This window comes from Syzygium oleosum, unplaced genomic scaffold, assembly GCF_021117445.2.
Source record: "Syzygium oleosum isolate NSW1041296 unplaced genomic scaffold, Sole_v2.1 Sole_v2.21, whole genome shotgun sequence".
NCBI lineage: Eukaryota > Viridiplantae > Streptophyta > Magnoliopsida > Myrtales > Myrtaceae > Syzygium > Syzygium oleosum.
In genome coordinates, this window is record NW_026607505.1 from 6,631,380 (window position 1) to 6,651,934 (window position 20,555).

At 43.6% G+C, this 20,555-nt stretch overlaps 1 pseudogene; it reads right to left on the reverse strand.

The window, feature by feature from the left end:
* Positions 1-833: 833 nt before the first annotated feature.
* Positions 834-12,729, reverse strand: LOC130140758 (receptor-like protein kinase 5; annotated as a pseudogene).
* Between the last annotated feature and the right edge of the window lie 7,826 nt (positions 12,730-20,555).

Below are 20,555 nucleotides of genomic sequence, written 5' to 3' on the forward strand. Positions count from 1 at the left end.
TCACTACTTATCCGAGCCCTTTAGCCTAGGCGACCCGCCCTCCTCAGATCGGGTCATTACGGACCTGCTAGCTTTCGCGTGATTCGTCCTCAAACCACACACCTACTAGAGGGATCCCGCTTTGATACTATATTGTGACGCCTTAAATTTAACTCACTTGAAGTGTTGTCCGTTTTGGCCCGTTTCATACTGAGCCTTACGGTTTTGTTCTTTGGCTACTGGTGAGCACTTTCCCAGGAGATTATCCATCCTAATGGTGCTCCTACCTGAACACACTTAACTTGTGCATGTTTACGTCATAGATAAACAATGGTTCAAGGAAAAATTACCTTACATCTCAAAGGCATTAATGGTGCATCAGCGAGTCATTGTTGCGAACTGTCTTCCTTCGGTTTGCTGAGGAATATCCTTAAAATCCCTTTACCTGCTAAATCATTTCGAAGTTACCGATCACATAGTACCAATTCGTGATTTTGCCTTATCCATGTCACAATTTGGACGGAAATTGCTGTAAACAATGTTGTGGATGTTTGAGATGATATTGTGCTGTTCTTAAAAATCAATGCTGTAAAGAAAATGGGTCTCATTTCTTGGGGTCTTTTGGGTCAGCATCAAATAATAGCAAATCCAGGAACTGTCTTCGTTAAAATTTACTTACTTCCAAGCAATCAATTGATCTGCCAACTTCATTGAGATGTAAATGCGGCAAAAGATCAGACACTCAACGGTGACATTCACAGACATTCCAGGGCGACATCTTTCGTTGCTGACGTGACTATTTTCTTTGAAGTCTAAGTGGCAGGAGTGCGTGCTCTTCATCTTTGATTTTTTATTGCTTCAATAGATAAAGGTTGTTCAGCACCTACTCCACCAAGTGCACAACCTTGTTCTCTATCTATCAAGCTCAAATATACATATCCATCTCTCAAAATTCTGTATATTCTATAGTATACATTTGGAAACTAGTCTTACGTATGGGCCACTAATACACATTTCGACAAACATATGATGCTTGTCTGTCTGTAGGATAAGTAGAGGAAGTTTTACAGAAGTTGGGAGTCCAAATACCTCCACAAAGCTTCTGCAACTGTTTTTATTGCTAAGGATCAGTAAGTATTGCACTCAAGAACACAGTAATCGCTCCGCAGCATTTCCTCGTACTTAGAATTTCCAAGGAGGGGGGCAACATCAAACTTGTGTCGGGATTTCTTCTCCAAATCATAAAGCGGATCGCTACATTTGAGCAGCACTTGCAGTACCTCCTTCATTGTAGGCCTCGTGGAAGGCAGAGTAGCAGTGCAAAAGATCCCGAGCTTAAAGACATTGCTAATTTCATCTTGGAACAAGTCGTCCTTGATCTCCTCGTCTATCGCATCAGACATCGGCTTGCCATCTTGGACATGACGCCATGCCCAATCAGCAAGGCACATGTCTTTGGTCCCATCGTTAGCCTCCCTCCCGGTCGTCAGTTCCAAGAGAATGACTCCGAAGCTATAAACATCGATCTTCTCATTAACTCTTGTTGTATGAGCATATTCTGTTATTCAACAAAGAAAAGGCAAGACGTAACTAAATATTCTTGCTGGTAGGATATGAGGAAGGTGAACTTGCATAGCTGAAATTAACTCATGTTAAGTGAATAGACAAACCTGGTGCAAGATAGCCGAAAGAACCGGCAACACCTGTCATCGCTACAGCTTCTCCGTGCTTGGCCAACATCCTTGCAAGGCCAAAGTCAGCAATTTTTGCATTGAACTCGGAGTCTAAGAGAATGTTGCTTGATTTCACGTCTCAGTGGATGATCGGCGGAGAACAATCATTGTGCATATAGCAAAGTCCTTTAGCGGCTCCTAGCGCAATCTGTAACCTTTTGGGCCAATCCAAGAACATATTGTTGGCTACACCTGAGACCGGTGACGGTCTTTTCTGTTGGAGGATGAAGCCAAATATTGTTATTAAGGGCTTTTTTGTCTTTTCTATTAATTTTGCTTTTAGGTTAAAAGCTACGCTTTATATATCAGCTATTGATAGAAGTTAGCCGTCAAGCGCTGAGAAGAAAATAGAGAGAAAAGAAAAGAGAGAAGAAAAAAGTAAGTTTTTTTCTTTGTGAGTGTTCTCAATCTCTTTGTGCTCCGATCTTGAGAGAAGATCATAATTGTATTCCTACTTTTTTCGAAGTCTAGTGGATTCGCAGAGTGCCTCTGCGCAGAGATGTAGCCCGGGTTTGGGTGAACTTCGATTACAAATTCTCTGGTGTGTTCTTTCGATTCTATTCTTTTATTATTATATTCTGCTAGTGAGGATCGTTTTGTTTGGGTTATTTTTCTGGAATCGGTGCTCGATTCCCAACAACTGGTATCAGAGCTTGGTTGGTTAATCGAGAACATCGAGGGGTTTTTCGGTGACTTTTGATTGAAAGCAAACGATATGGCAGAAGATAAAATCAGGATCGATAAGTTCGACGGCAGGATTTCGGATGGTGGAAACTCCAAATTGAGGATTATCTTTATCAGAAAGATCTCTATGCACCACTTGAGGTTTGGAAACCTGAAATAGCGGAAGTGGATCCGACAGCAGAATCAGGATGGAAAATTCTTGATCGAAAGGCATTAGGTGCGATTCGTCTAGGGTTGACGAAAAAGACAGGATACCACATCGAAAGCAAAAACTGCAAAAGAAGCCATGGATATTCTTACGAATATATATGAGAAGCCATCCACATCAAATCAGGTATTTTTGCCGAAGAAGTTGATTAATATGAAGTTATCTGATAGAGGTTTCATAGCAGAGCATATTAATAGTTTCACATAAGTCACAGGTCAGTTGGAATCCGCAGGCATAAATCTGGATATGAAGCTTCAAGCTTTATTATTTTTATGTTCTCTTCCAGAAAGCTACAACACCGCAGTGCAGGGAATTTCAAGCACCATGAAGGATGATTTGACTCTGGATGATGCTGTGAGTAGTATCATGGATGAAGAGATGCGAAGAAAAGTCTCAGGTGGAAATAATTTTTCGCCATCTGCATCTTCCACGGCACTAGCAGTGGAGAACCGTGGGAGAAGTAAAAGCAGAGAAAAATTCAGCGGGCGCGGTAGATCACAGTCAAGGGGAAAGAGAGAGGTCGCAAAAGATGAGTGTTGGTTTTGTCACCAGACTGGACATCGAAGGTTTCAATGTGAGGCCTACAAAAAGAAGCAGCGGGATGAGAATCAAGGAGCTAATGTGGTTAGCGATGAACCTTCGCTAGATAACTTGTGTTTATCTGCAGGGTATGACTTGACGATAGACGAGTGGTTTATTGACTCCGGTGCTTCTTTCCATTGCACCTCGCAAAGAGACATATTTGCTGATTATGCCAGTGGAGATTTTGGGCAAGTGGTTGTGGGAAATGGCCACATGTGTCCAATTGTTGGAAAAGGAACTGTGATTGTGAACATCTCAGGTGGAGGACGTCTAGTTTTGCATGAAACTAGACATATCCCAGAATTAAGGAAAAATCTGATCTCAACTAGTAAACTTGATCGAGAAGGTTTGATAACAACCTTTGGATGCGGAGAGTGGAAGATAACCTCAGGGGCAAGAGTAGTAGCAAAGGGAAAATGTACAGGTACGCTTTACCTTCTCCAGGGAGACAATATCAGTGATATGGTTGCAACTACAGTGGCTACAGGTAATTTGTCTACTCTTTGGCATTATCGTTTGGGACATCTTTGTGAAAAGGGTGTAAAGCAGTTACACTCAAGGAAGTTACTTCCAGGTTTGCAGAAAGTTGAATTAGATTTCTGTGAGAGTTGCATTTATGGAAAACAAAAGGCAGTCAGTTTTCGGTTGAATGGGCGATAGAATAAAGGTAAAAAATTAGAGTTGGTTCATACGGATGTGTGGGGACCGGCTCAGGAACTCTCTTATGGTGGTAAGAGATATTTTGTCACATTCATTGATGATGCAACAAGGAAGACTTGGGTCTATGCTCTCAGAGAAAAATCAGAAGTATTCGGGATGTTCAAAATGTGGAAGGCCATGGTAGAAAAAGAGACAGGTTATCAAATTAAAGCTCTAAAATCTGATAATGGTGGTGAATACACGAGTAAGGAATTTGCAGAATACTTGAGTCGAGAAGGTATACACGGGTTGAAGACTGTTCCTAGAACTCCTCAAGAGAATGGTGTAGCTGAGAGGATGAATAGAACCATTCTGGAACGTGCGAGATGCATGAGGCTACATGCGGGTCTTCCGCTACACTTATGGGCTGCTACAGTTGATGCAGCTGTTTATCTGATTAATAGGAGTCCATCTAGTGCGCTTGATGGAGAAATACCGCAAGAGCAGTGGTCAGGTAAAAAGATTGATTATTCATATTTAAAAGTTTTTGGTTGTATTGCATATGCTCTGATTGATAGGGAGGATAGGAAGAAGCTTGATGCTAAATCCCAGAAGTGCGTCTTTATTGGATATGGTAGCGATGAGTATGGCTATAGGCTTTGGGATTATGAAAATAACAAAGTCATCCGCAGTCGGAATGTGGTATTCCATGAAGAAAAGATGTACAAGGATCATCAGATGGAGCATGAGAAGGCAATAAAACCAGAATATGTTGAGCTGGACACAATGCCTATGAAAATAGTTCCAGCGAATCAAAATGTACCTGAAGGGGAGGTTCAAGATGAACCTATTATCAATGAACAGCGAGTTCAAGAGGAACGCGGTGATCCAGAACATACTGACAACCCTGAAGTACCTATCTTGAGGAGGTCTACACGAGTTAGAAAGCCAAAGGTAATTTTTTATCCATCAGCTAATATTGTTCTGAACCATGTCTTATATACAGATTCGGGAGAACCGGAGACTTATGATGAGGCAAAGAAAGACACATCTCACATGTAGTGGGAGCGTGCTATGAAAGACGAGATGAGCTCGTTACTTCAGAACAAAACTTGGGAGTTAACAGAGTTGCCTGCAGGTAAAAAGGCTTTGTTAAATAAGTGGTTGTACAGGATAAAAAATGAAGCAGATGGTAGTATCAGATACAAAGCGAGACTTGTGGTCAAGGGCTTTTCTCAGAAAGAAGGAATCGACTACTCCGAAATATTTTCACCAGTAGTAAAGATGACATCAATCAGAGTTTTGCTGAGTATAGTTGCAGTGGAGGATCTTCATCTCGAGCAATTGGATGTGAAAACGGCGTTTTTTCATGGGGACCTAGATGAAGAGTTATACATGGCGCAACCTAAAGGTTTTGAGGTCAAAGGTAAAGGCATATGGTATGTCGCTTGAAGAAAAGCTTGTATGGCCTGAAGCAAGCTCCGCGGCAATGGTACTTAAAGTTTGATGGTTTCATGGAAGAAAAAGGTTTTGCACACTGTGAAGCTAAACATTGTGTTTATTTTCGCAAGTATAGCGATAGTGATATCGTATATCTCTCTTTATATGTGGATGATATGCTAGTGGCTAGTTCCAATATGAAGAAAATCGTAGAAGTGAAGAAGATGTTGGCATCGCAGTTTGCTATGAAAGACTTGGGAGAGGCCAAGACTATCTTAGGCATGAAAATCATCAGAGACAGGAAAAATAAGAAATTATGGTTGTCGCAAGAAGACTATGTGAAGAAGGTGTTAAAGAGATTTAACGTGGATAAGGCAAAACCGGTTGCCACTCCTCTAGCGAGTCACTTCAAACTTTCTAAGGATATGTGTCCGAGTACTCAGGCTTTGAAAGATGAGATGGCGGCAATCCCGTATGCATCAGCAATGGGAAGTTTAATGTATGCCATGGTGAGCACGAGACCAGACATTGCACAGGCAGTGGGAGTTGTGAGTCGATATTTGCAGAACCCGGGCAAAGAGCATTGGAATGCAGTAAAATGGATATTGAGATATCTAGCAGGTACATCAAATTACTCTCTTTGTTATGGAGGGACATCTCTAGAGTTGCAGGGTTATGTGGATGCAGATCATTCGGGTGATCGTGATAGTGGTAAAAGTAGCACTGGATATGTCTTTGCAGTTGCAGGTACAGCAGTGAGTTGGGTATCTCAACTACAGAAAGTAGTGGCTCTATCGACGACAGAAGCAGAGTACGTGGCGATCACGGAAGCCTCCAAGGATATCATGTGGTTACAAGATTACATGGAGGAGCTACATCGAAAGCAGCCAGTGAGCACACTGTGGAGTGATAGTCAAAGTGCAGTACACTTAGCAAAGAATGCAGCTTATCACTCAAGAACTAGACATATCAAGAAGCGTTATCATTTCATCAGGTTAGCATTGAAAGATAATGAGTTAAAGTTACAGAAGATTGATGGCTTGAAGAATCCAGCTGATATGTTTACCAAGGTAGTAGATAGAGATAAACTTATTCTCTGTATTACTACCATTGGTATTACTCCATGTTAATTGATGAGGAGTATCGCAGAGGCACAAGTTCAGGTTACTAGCTTTTGAAGTAGATGGATGCAAAGTTGCTTGGTGCATCGGGTGTATTTGTCTTCAAGTGGGAGATTTGTCACGCCCCGTACCCCATTGGAGCGCAACATCCCGTCACGGTCAATTTTGGTGCGACGCTCCCAAGAAGCATCGCCGACCCAACGCCCAATCAGAGATCAAACACATGCAGAAGCACGTATATAAATATATATATATACACCCTGACAATAAAACACATGAGACCAAGGTAGTACATTAAGTAAACAGCACCTCTGAAAATATGTATACTAGTATTACCATAGGAAACTTTTTACACAAATCATTTAGACAACAGCAGAGGAAACACACAATCGGCGGCCACTCGGTCAAAAGGGTCAATGAAAAACACTTCGGCTCCTCGGCTTCCTCGACCATGGCTGCAGTCCGTCCCACAAGGGTGCACACTAGATGACCATTGGATGAACTGCGGTATACCAAAAAGAGGCGCTCTCCTCGGCATCCTACGGTGGGGGTGAAATGTTTCGGTTTACACAACCGTGAGACGAATCTCAGTGAGTTCAACCCCTAAACCTAGGCTAGGCTAGCATGCAATCTCCTGACCGGAAAATAAATAAGTGAAACCATAGTGCAACAATAATCAATTAATCCTCCGACCTTGCAGGTTAGGCAGTTCAATATATAATAATCACGGCACGTACGTGGCACATATTATCACACGTACGCCAATCACATGCTCATGCACCGAGGCTCACACACTCGCATGCCCGGTCCATGCATGTTCATGCATGCAAATGTCGTCGACATGTCACGTGTATTTCCCGGCCCACTTTGGCCCACACCGGCACACCGGCAATCGCCCAATTTATTATTTATTACGACTCGAGTCAATAATATTCACGGCCCGGTGCGTCTAGCCTGCTTCAAAGTGCATGAGGCGCAGCAACCGATCGGCCCGGTGTCTCTAGCACGCTTCAAAGTGCATGAGGCGCAACACTTGTTCTCCTTGCGAACCGCGAGCTCGCTTCAAAGTGCATGAGGATGGTCGCCTTCCGGACGTACCGGGCATCGTCCTCTTCCAAAGTGCATGAGGACGGTATCGACCCGAAGGTCATGACCCAAAGGTCCTTAGGTGATCACACAACTCATTATTATCCGAACCCGCCGTATAACGCCGGGGTATTTTAGGTGATCACATGCTCATGGCAGACACGCATTCTCGCACAATTTCATCACATGCCTCACTCTTGGCATACGCAATGCGTGTCCATGTTATGCAATGCAATGCACCACGAGCACCACTATAATTCAGACACCCAATGTCACAACACGTGCTTAATTGGCCCAATTAATACCGTGTGGCCTAACGTGCGACTCACAAATCAGTAAATCATTGTAAATCAAACAATGGTCAATCGCACTCCATAAAATCAGCCACACCACATACGACATAGCAGTACGAAATCAATCACAATTAAGCACAATTGACGTACAATCAGTCAACCCGGACATACCCGGTAATTTTCCAACGGACTCCTAAATTGGTCATTTAATCCAATTAATCTCCCCAATTAATTCTCATTAATCCACTAAATTTCCCAATGATAATTTCTACCAATCCGTCCTCAACCCAGTTTGAAATACACACCGATATTACCTAAGCCAGTCCAACATGCACCGATAACACCTAAACCAGTCCAGAAAAACGCAATATCAGTCCTAATCCAGGTTTAGGAATTTTACTCACTTAATTTCTGGACCACGGCGACGGGGAACGGCGGCCGATCACTGATGAACAGTGAAACCGGCGGCGGAATTCCCGGGGGCGCGTCATCGTTCACGCCTTTATTCACGCGCGTCGTATTCCTGGAGTATCCCGTTCACAGCGACTGTTCACAGCGGTAAGGACTTGTACGGACGGGCGGAAAACGGTGGCCGGCGAAGTGCCGGTGACGGCCGCGACGGCCGTACGGTCGAGATGAACAGTGATCCGTACGGGGGCGCGATGAACAGTACCGTACGGACACAGTACGGACAGGACTGGATGGCGACGCACGGCAAGGCTGGTCGACTGGGTGGTGACGGAACAGCGATCTGAGCTCCGGCGAAGCTCCGGCGACCCTTTTTGCCGGATGGGAAAGAGAAAAAGAGGGAAAAAGAGAGAGAAAGAGAGAGAGAAAGGGGTCGGACAGAGGTGGGGCTGAGGCTGGGGACTATGTGGTCGATGGCGGGGCACGGCGGTCGGCGGCGGCACTCCGGTGGCCGGCGGCAAACTCCGGCGAAGCCAAAACCAAGAGAGAAAATGGAGAAAAAGAGAGGAAAATGGAAGAGAAGCTGCTGGTGGGGGCTAGTTCTGCCGTGAGGGAGGGCTGAGGAGAGAGAAAACAGTCCAACTTGGTCAAATAAAGCAGCCCAAAGTGCCACGTGTCGCCGATCCGTGAAAAATGACCAAAACGCCCCTAATCTAACGGTTCTAAAGAGATAGGCTTAAATAATTGAGGGGCAATTTGGTCTTTGGTGCCAATAATGCAGCTGATAACCACAGTTACTTATCCCAAAAATTTCCCAAAAATTCGGACCGAAAGCGGCCAGGGGCAAAACCGTCATTTTTCGGTCTGGGCGAAATTCCAATTTTCGCACATACGTGTTCCATATGTGCGTGGCCAACATAATGTGAGCGTCGGATTCGCGAAATTCACTTTCTAAGCCCTCGAAAATCGATTGCGAAGTTTCGGGAATAAAATAATATTATTTTTCCAATTTTTGTCGAAATTCCAATTTTTGGCCAAAACCACTCTAAATGTGCGTGGCCACCCCAAAATGACCTTGGCCGCGAAAAATAACCTCAAACGGCCTCCGAATCCAACCTTGGTGCCCACAGGGGCAAAACCGTAATTTTTCACCCCCGGACCGAAATTCCACTTTTTACTCGTACTAACTCCAAACGTGTGTGGCCAGCGTAATATGACGTCAGATTCCCAAAAATAGTCTCTTAAGCCTTCGAAAATCAACATCGAAATCCGGGCCCAATTTCGTGATCAAAACTCGCTCAATTTCCAATTTCAGGATCTCTCACTAACGGGCGGCTGTTTAGGACATACGCGTATCGACTTAGGGTTATTCGAATTACGACGGTCCCGATCATTGAGAGAATGAGAAATTATCATTAGTTCCAAAGATCACGATCGTTCGGTTCGGAGTTCGGGGCGGTTGGCCACGTGCACTTTCGGTCTTGCAGAATCACCTGCGATCCGATTGTACATCGTTGGCCTTGGCCAAACCAAATCCATCACATTTCCTAAGATCGGCCCACGTTGGCCCAAAATATTCACTCATCGTATCTCGAGATCGGTGTCCTATTCACTGTCGAGTCCCTGGTCCACGTACCGTTTCCTAATTAGCCATACCCCATTGGTTAGTATCCCGAGAGTGATCAGCTCTGGGCGAGACTTACTAAAATGAAATGCGAAATATTGTAAATTTTATTGATCCCGGAATTACGTCGAAATTCGGGCTGTTACAAGATTGTTGGAGGATGAAGCCAAATATTGTTATTAAGGGCTTTTTTGTCTTTTCTATTAATTTTGCTTTTAGGTTAAAAGCTACGCTTTATATATCAGCTATTGATAGAAGTTAGCCGTCAAGCGCTGAGAAGAAAATAGAGAAAAGAAAAGAGAGAAGAAAAAAGTGAGTTTTTTTCTTTGTGAGTGTTCTCAATCTCTTTGTGCTCCAATCTTGAGAGAAGATCATAATTGTATTCCTACTTTCTTCGAAGTCTAGTGGATTCGCAGAGTGCCTCTGCGCGGAGATATAGCCTAGGTTTGGGTGAACTTCGATAACAAATTATCTGGTGTGTTCTTTCGATTCTGTTCTTTTATTATTATATTCTGCTAGTGAGGATCATTTTGTTTGGGTTATTTTTCTGGAATCGGTGCTCGATTCCCAACATTTTCGTCCTGTGAAGCCAATGGTCCAAGCTGTGATTTTCCATGTACTCGTACACTATGAGTTTCGAGTTCTCGCAAGAAATACAGCACAGCAATTTGATAATGTTCAGATGCCTTATGTTCCCAAGTATCTCCACTTCTGCTAACAATTGCTTCTCCAACTTCTCGTCCATTTTTCGGTTTTTTGAAATCCTTTTTGCCACGACAGCGTCACCAGAAGGATTCACAATAATTCTGTACACTTTTCCTGATCCTCCACTTCCGATCACATTATGCTCCTTCAATCCCGACAGAACATTCGATTCTGTAAAATTCAAACTTTGGAATGGGGTCAGTTTCAGAGTTGAATCAAACCCGTTTGTCTTCTTTCTGGAAGCTCTAATTGTGAATACCGCCGCCAACAACACGAACATTGCCACAGCGATGGCCAAGACCACAATCAAGGCAACATTGGTCGGCGAGCTTTTGCTCGATCTACGGGCTTGGGAATTGCAGACACTGAGCCTCATGAACGAATTGGATGCACAGAGGCCCGGGTTGTTCAGGAAACTGGCATCATATGCGGCATTCTCTAACCCGTCTGGGATTCGTCCACTGAGGTGATTGGAGGATTAATTAAGAAGGTTCAGCTTCAGCTGGCCGATTTCAGGAGGAATCAAGCCGGACAGTTGGTTTTCCGACAGGTCCAGCTGCATGAGTACCGGTAGAAGACCGATTTTGCTAGGAATCGGTCCTGACAATCGATTGTGACTAAGATTCAGTGAGGTCAAGGAGTTCCACGAAACAATAGCTGTGGGAAGATTCCCGGAGAGCTCATTCTGACCTAGCAAAAGCGTCGTCAGAGAAGGAAGCTCGGTTAATTCAGTCGGAACGGTGCCACTGAGGAGGTTATTACTGGCGTCAAACACCACCAAGTTCCTCCACGAAGACACTGTGCTCAAAATCTTGCCGGAGAATCTGTTGTTGCTCATCTGGATCCGAGTGAGGTTTTGGGACAGCTCATCGGGAAGCTTGCCAGTTAATCCATTGCCGCTCAAGATCAAAGACGTCAAGTTCCGCGACATCCAGAGTCCTCCCAGCACATTGCCAGTGAATCTATTGTTGTTCAACATCACGACGGACAAAGTACTGCAATTTCCAAGTGACTCCGGCAACTCCCCGCCAAGATTGTTGTCCATAGCCGCCAACCCAAACAGCGTGCCGCCATGACACAGTTGTTCCGGCAATGCACCAGTTAAGTTGTTGAAGGCCACTTCGAATCTTCTGAGTGCAGAAAACTTGCCAAAGTCTGGGGGGATCGTGCCCGACAAATTGTTATTGGACAGCCTGATGTCACTCAAAGTGGGAAGACGCCCGATACCTTCCGGTATTCCACCAGACAATTGATTGAACTCTAAATTCAAGCTGGATAGATTCTTGAGCTTCCCGAAATCTTCAGGTATGTTCCCCGTCAAATTATTTGCAGACAGATCGATGACGCTCATGTTTGCAGTGCTCACTGCCTGAGGGATCGACCCGGACACATTGGTCTTGTACACGTACAACTCACTCAAGTTCCTTAGAGCAAAAATGCTGCCTGGGATCTCTCCTGTCAGTGGATTCATCCCCAAATCCAAGTGCTCAAGAGCCTCCATATTGCCGACGGTCTCTGGGATTCCACCAAACAGGTTTGTCTGCAGCATCGAGAAGAATCACAGCTTCTTCAGGGCTGTGAAGTTCTACGGTAGCTGCGACGGCACAACCTTGTCATTGTACCCGAGACTCAGCTCTTCGAGATCGGAGAGGCCAAAAATCTCTTTAGGGTAAGTGCCGTTGTACTCGGACTGGTAAAGGTGAAGGATCCTCAGCCTCTGCAGCCTTGCAATCGACACTGGGACGTCGAACGAGAAGCTGTTGGTGGCAAGAATCAGGACCTGAAGATTGGCCATGCGGTCGATATCAGATGGAATAGGACCTTCGAAGTAATTCTGGGACAGGTCGAGGTACGCGAGCTTGGAACAGTTGTAGAGAACTGTGGGAAACTTTCTAGGAATATTATTGGAGGAGACGTTGAGCTTGGTCAGATTCTTGAGGTCGCAGATGAATGGGTGAATCGAATAATTTATGTTCAGGTTGACAAGATTGTGCTCCGTGATCGAGCCATCTTGGCATGTGATCTCGGGCCATGTGCAGTGGGAGGATGAATTAGAGGCGACCCAGTGGGCAAGGGAAGATGGGTCTTGCCAGGATTGCGTCAGCTTCAACAGGACTTGCTGTTCTTGATCATGGATTTGAGACTCTGCAACATGGGAGAGGGAGCAGAGGAAGACGAGACAGGGGATGTAGAAGAAGAAGAAGTGAATATGAGGAGGTGTTGACATCCAAAATTACCCCTGATGAGAGCGGGCTGATTGCAAGTCACAAATGACAAAAAAAACGGCCCACATAGCATGAATCCGAAGAAAGGCCGTGAGTCAGGCCAGAAGATTTGGAGCAGTTATCGACAGGACACGTCATAAAAGTGTCGACAGGTTGACAAGTCCAAAATCACGAGCCTTGCACATGACGTCGACAAGTCCAAGATCACGAGCCTTGCACGTGACGTCGACAAGTTCAAGATCACGAGCTTTTCATGTGATATCGATGAATTAAGCACGTGGTGTTACATGGTAAAAAAATTCATTTCCACGTGTCGAAAGGTAAAGACATCACCGTGGGCGTGAAGATCAAGGAAGCTAAATAGTGAAACGTGGGAAACAGCAAGAAATAAGGAGATACGTGGAAGAAAATCAGCTATTACGTGATGCCCAAGAGGCATAAGCAACATCGACAAGTAAGGAAGCGGTTAAAGTGCGAAATGTAAGGAAGTGGAAAACAACTTTCAAGGAGAAGTAGCCAATCGACAGTTATTAGGCTGCTCTATAAATACTTAAGGATTTCCGACGTAGAGGAGATCTCCGCACAACACAACACATCTTTTATTTATCTTTACTTTTAGCACATTAGGAGTAGTCGTAGTTACAGCTTTCAGATTCCACGTCGTAGATTCAATTCCGGCGAGAGTCTTTCTTAGATCCAACATTGTTGATTAAATTCCAGTGTTGTGTCATCAGTTCAACGTCGTCGATTAAATTCCGGCGTTGTACTTAGAATATAGCTGTTAATTAGATTCCAGCCATATTCTCTTAAGTCACGTCATTGATTAGATTCTGGCATACCTTAAATTGCAATGTCATATATTAATTGTGTCGTTGATCAGATTCCGACATAGCTTGGTCTCAGCATTTACAAGTTGTCATCTCATTGTTAGTATTGTCGAGTTTGTTGTATTACCGAACTAAATTGTAAGGCATAAGTTGGGCTTAATAAACGCATTTGACATTCTCTGTCCGAGCTTGATTCAAGACCCTAGTCTTCTTTAATAAAATCTGAAGTGTAGCGTTCGGTGAAAGATTTTCGACGGGATAAAACCGGTGAAACATCTTTTTGGCACGCCTGGTGAGACGACTATTGAGTTAAGTAGAGAGAGTGCTATGCCACGCACCCGAAGTCGCACCAACTCGGATAATACTACTGATGAGCCAGCTACATCAATGGCGGAAGATAATACCCGTGTTGAGACATCATCCGCTCAACTTCTTCATAACGAGATTGCTAATCAATTTCGAGAGGAGGTCATAGATATGTCGAGGCAGCGCGTTGAAGATAGAAGGCAAGCTGAGCTCACACCAGTTGCACTTTCTACTATGAGGTGAACTATTGAGGGAACTCAGAATGAGTTCGTTGATTATGTGGTGAGGCGTATGACTGAGGTGGTTAGGCCTTTGATCATCAACACTTATCATGAATGTACTCAAGGTCAATATGGAGGGTCCATCGTGCCGACCCAACAGAGAATAGGATCTCCATCAACATTAGGAGGTCCTACAATACAGTTTGGGATGATGACCCAAGGCACATCGACGATCCCGCACATTCGAATATTACCAAGGGGAGAAACCTTATCAGTAGCACCTGGTGAGAGGTTTCCTCAGGCTAACATGGGCCCAAATGGAGGGGTTGCTCGATAGACGATGATCGATGAGAACTTCCAGGGAAGACATCAAGTTACTCAAGTGGAAGGTTCTCCTATGATCCAGGTAAATCCTCCACTTATAGTCATGGATATTCAGAATCCTGTAACGCTTTTGCCTAGGGGGCAAGAAGAGCTCCAACAAATAAACAATCAACTACAACGTCAGGCACCTCAGCCTGCAGTGCCTAACGTAAATCAGCATTTTCCACCCCCTATGGATCCGAATGTTCAAGTCCAGCTACCATTGCCATCACAGTTAAACCCACCAGTTAATCCCCCTATGATTGCTCATAACATACCACAGATCATGCAGCCACAACCTCAACAACAGCCACAGTTACCACAGCAGCCATTTTACCAATTACCTAACCAAAATCTAAACCAGCCATTACCACCTAATTATGTTGTAGCTCCTGCGCCCGTCGTGGGTCAAGTAAGAAATCAGTTGGTAATGAATTCTATAATGAGGGGATATGGTCAAGATATGGGATACTTCCCGAATATCTATAGAAAATCATATTCTGACTGGATGGATACTATACCATATCCAAGGGGTTTTAAAATGCCAGAGTTTACATTGTTCACTAGAGAGGAAAATCAGTCCACTTTTGAGCATGTTAATCGTTTTCTGGCATAATATGGCGATGCGGCTTATGCCGATTATTGGAAATTGAGGTTATTTTCCTTATCTTTGTCAAAAATCGCGTTTACCTGGTATACTGTTTTACCTGCAAATTCAGCTACATCATGGGAACAAATGGAAAGATTATTTCATTATCAATTTCAAAAAGTTGTGTCGGATTTGTCGGTAGCTAATCTCTCGACTATGAAACAGTTAGCCAATGAATTTGTCGATCAGTTCATTTCCAAATTTAAAAGGGCAAGGAATAAATGTCTAGTCCCTTTACCTGAGAAGACTTTTGCGAACCTCGCTTTTAACGGACTAAAGTTTGAAATCCGAGAAAGGATGGTTGGACAACCTTATTCAGATCTGTTTCAGTTGTCAACTATAGCCACTAAGCACGAAAGTCTCCTTCAGGAAAAAGACAAAAGATATGGTCGACGAAGTGAAGTTCGTTGGGCTGATGCTGTCGAGAGCGAAGATGAAACTGAATCCGCAGATATAGCAGATGTGGCTCTTGCTAAAATGGTGATTGATAAGCCATATATCTGCTAAGCATTAAAGCCGGCAAGAGTTAAAGAGAAATCCAACCTCATGACCAAGGCTAAGGAACCCATTGTTTATTCTTTCGATATTAATAAGACGGAAGAAATATTTGACTTGTTGTTAGCTGATGGACAGATCAGACTCACGAAGGGTCAAGTTTTACCCACCAAAGAGGAATTGGCGGGAAAAAAGTATTGTAAATGGCATCATTCATGGAGCCATGCCACCAACGACTACCTGGTATTTAAAAGCAATGTCCACGAAGCTATTAAGCAAGGAAAGATAAAATTCTCGGAAGACAAAGGTAAGTCCCCGATGGAAGTTGATGTCGATCATTTTCCTGTAATGACAGGGATGGTGTCATTAAAGACAAAGACCAAGGGGCATCAGTCGTATCGTTTTTGCAAAAAGTGTAAATGATCGTTGGAACGAGAGAAACATTATTCCAACAGTCGAAGACGTCTGCCCAGTGAAGTTGTTGACGAATTCCGCGACTTCTCTCTCATTGATTCATATGATGAACAGACTCCCTCTAGGGGTGTTAATCGTCATAAGGGCCATCGAGGCCATAATAAAGCCACTAATTCATTCAAGCAAAGGTACGAAGAAAGTGATCCGACCATTGGTACTTTGAGAGAGCCTAGTGGTAAATTTGATTATTATGTTAGTTATGCTCCACCACCTTCATACAATGGGAAGATTGAGCCAAGTGGATGGGATTCTAACTTCTCTGATCAAGAAGATCTCCACACTGACCCTCATCCATCACGTCGACAAACTCTCAAAGTACCGAGAGACCCACTTGTGGTCAATGGTATGAGGCCCGCAGAACTCAGGATCGCAGCTCAATTCTAACGCGGACTCAAAAAAGGAGAATGCAGAGGAAAAGAAAAGAGTATCAGCTCCAACAACAAGTGAGTCAAGTTCACATCAACTAGATTAAACCAACCATGATCGCAGAACAAGAGGTCAAGCCAAAGTACCCTAAGCGTAGGAACTTAGTCTGGAAAAGAAAATCAGGAATTCAAGCCTCGACATATGGTCGACCTCAACAACTTTCACCAAAGCAAGACATTGAGCCTGCGCGGTGTGAACCACAACAATTGTCAAGATCAATCTCATCATTGAGTTCTTGCATGGTTCGAGTATGCATTCCATCAAACCTCCGGGTTATGATGGTGGAGCCAGATCATCTTGTAGAAGTCACAATGGACGAGGAAGAAAGAGCAAAATTTCGCTTTGATATCGAGGAAGTGGTTGAATTTGAGAAACCTCCACCTAAGGGTTCCAACCACTTAAGGGCTCTGAATATTAATGCAAAGATTAATGGCCGACCTGTGTCTCGAGTGCTAGTGGATGGCGAATCTACACTTAATCTCATCCCATATCGTTTCTATAAGAAACTGGGAAGGCGCGACGAGGAGATTATCCCATCGAACATCCAATTGTCTGATTTTACTGGAGAAGTCTCAGAGGTTAAAGGAATTTTCGTTGCTGACCTAACAGTTGGTACTAAAACTTTCAAGACGTCCTTTTGTGTGGTTGATGCAGATGGGTCTTACAATTTACTATTAGCCCGAGATTGGATCCATGGTAATCAATGCGTACCATCAACTCTCCATCAGATGCTAGCATTTTGGAATGGGGATAAGGTAGAATACGTCAAAGCAAATACCAAGTCACAGGCAACCTACGCACATGCATCTCCAACTCACCAATTGGTACTGGAAGACAATGTATCCATCAGTAAGCCACCTCTCGTTGACCCCAATAGTATTGCATTCTGCCGTTTCGACAAAGAGATCGTTGAGTGGGTCCCGAAGATTCAACTGGCGACACAATTAAATATTGTCCATGGAGAACCTTACATTGTCAAAAAACCTCATTAAGAGGCACTCAGCCTATCGGGCCGAGCTCGCAGAACAATCCACAGAAGCTGTTGATGGAATCCTTGAATTCGAAGAGTCACCCATAAAAGAGATTAAAAGTCAATCAAAGCTCAAGACCCATTACAAGAGATCAACCTTGGGCTAGGTAATGAAAATCGACCTATTTACGTAAGTTTGTTGATCGATGATGACTTCAAAGCCCAGTTGATAAGACTCTCGAGGAAGTATAGAGATTATTTTGCCTGGGACTATAGAGAAATGCCAGGATTAAGCAGAGACGTCGTCGAACATCGACTGCCCATAAAAAAAAGGGGTTCAGGCCTCATAAACAACCGCCCAAACGATTTGCCCCGGAGGTTATCCTTAAAGTAAAAGAAGAAATGGAGCAATTGCTAGCAGCGGGATTTATTAGGACAGCGTGGTACGTCGAGTGGTTATCTAACATGGTCCCGGTAAAGAAAAAAATGAGAGGTTACGTGTCTGCATCGATTTCCGAGACTTAAACGCAGCCACACCCAAAGATGAGTACCATATGCCAATGGCGGATATGTTAGTTGATTCGGCTTCTGGGAATGAAATTATGTCATTAATGGATGGTCATTCAGGCTACAATCAAATATTCATCGTTAAAGAAGATGTCCATAAAACTGCATTCAGGTGTCCTGGGGCTATTGGCACCTTTGAATGGCTCGTCATGCCATTTAGATTAAAGATTGCAGAGGCAACTTACCAGAGAGCCATGAACTTCATCTTTCATGACATGATTGGAGACTTTATGGAAGTCTACATCGATGACATTATTGTCAAATCAGACCAGTTGAAGAGTCAAGAAGAGTTCGTATGGGAAAACAAACACCAACATGCTTTTGACCAGGTCAAGCGGTACTTAGTTAATCCACCAGTATTGATGTCGCCGAGAGTAGGTCAACCATTGAAATTGTACCTAGCCGCTATCAATACTACCATCGGATGTATGCTGGCGAAGGAGAATAATAAAGGCAAAGAGCAAGCAGTGTATAATTTGAGTCAGATGTTGAATGATCCTGAAACAAGAAACACTGCGATTGAGAAGCTATGCTTGTCATTGTTTTATGCATGTACAAAATTACATCATTATATGCTGCCGACTACGGTACATGTGATATGTAAAACAGACGTGATTAAATACATGTTGACTCGACCTATTGTTAAAGGCCGAATTGCCAAGTGGGCGTTTGCTTTGACCGAAATAAATTTGGTCTATGTCCCGCTTAAAGCAATAAAAGGATAAGCCATAGCAGACTTCATTACGGAATATCCTGGAGCACGAGATGAAAATAGTGAGGGATACATTCACGTGGTCCCATGACAGCTTTACTTCAATGGATCCAGTACCCCTGGGTCTGCTGGGGATGGGATCATGATAATATCCCCTCATAGACAGAAAACGAAACTTATGTTCAAGATGAATTTCGAGTGCTCCAATAATCAGGCCAAATATGAGGCCTTAATTGTTGGCCTAAACATCATGGCCAACATGAAAATAAGTTCATCAAAGTCATAGGGGATTCTCAATTGGTGATAAAACAATTATCTGGGAAGTACCAGTGTCTTAATGAGAATATTATATCTTATTATTCACTAGCCAAAGAGCTCCTAGATCACTTTGACAACTTTGAGTTGGTCCATATTAAAGAGAGCATAATGCGAAGGCCAATGACTTAGCACAAATGGCTTCCGGTTACAAAATATCAAAAGAGCTTGCTGACCATATTATTACCCAGACCAAGGTTCTACCGTCGATGAACAATAGAATTATGTTTACACAATCGACAAAAACTCTTGTCGACAACACGACTATCGACAAAATAGCAACACAAGATTGGAGAACTCCATTGATAGAGTATCTCAACAACCCAGTCTCTAGTGATAAAAATTTCAAAAGAAAAACCTTTAACTATTTGATGATTGGAGATGAGTTATATCGCAAGACTGTGGATGGGCTATTGCTCAAATGTTTGGGACAGCAAGAGTCTATGATAGCAATGGCCGAGGTTCATGAAGGCATATACGGAGCTCATCAATCAGGGATAAAAATGAAATGGTTGCTCCGTCAACACCGTTATTTCTGGCCAACTATCACTCGAGACTGCATAAGTTATGCTAAGGGATGCAAAGCTTGTCAAAGGCACGGGCCCATTCAGCATGTTCCTGCTACCGTAATGAAACCTATCATCAAACCTTGGCCATTTAGAGGCTGGGCGATGGATATAATTGGAAAAATTTATCCCCCTTCGTCAAGGAAACATAGCTTCATTTTGGTTGCCACCTACTATTTTACCAAGTGGGTTGAAGGAGCCTCGTACAAGAATATAACACAAAAGACAGTAAAGGAGTTCATCGAGGAGCGTATTATCCATCGATTTGGCATCTTAGAATCTATAACTACGGATCAAGGCACGGCCTTTACTGGATAAGAGGTTATTGGTTTCGCCAAGGCTAGAGGTATTAAGATGATTCATTTAACTCCTTATTGTGCCCAAGCCAATGGTCAGGCTGAAGCCTCCAATAAAGCCATCATCGCGCTGATTAAACGACACTTGGAGGATAATCCCAGAGAATGGGATGCGTTGTTGTCGACTGTATTATGGGCTTATAGAACATCTAAAAAGACTGCTACAGGAACTAGCCCATATATGCTCACTTATGGACAAGAGCCAGTTCTTCCTATTGAAGTACGGTTCAATCCCTACGAGTCAGACTCCAAAACAACTTGACCAAGGAGGAATATGACGAGTTAATGTATACCAACGTTGATGAATTAGGAGAAAACAGAGCGATTGCCTTGGAAAAGTTGATCCTCCAGAAAGATAGAGTTGCCAAAGCATATAATAAACATGTAAAGCATAAGCAGTTTGAAATTGGCGACCTGGTCTGGAAGACCATTTTGTCGACAAGTTTGGACAGTGAAAAGTTTGGTAAATGGTCACCAACATGGGAAGGACCATTTGTGGTAACCGAGGCATTCGTCTGGAATGCTTATCGATTAATGGATATCGAGGGAAAGGAATATTCCCGTATTATCAATGGCAAATA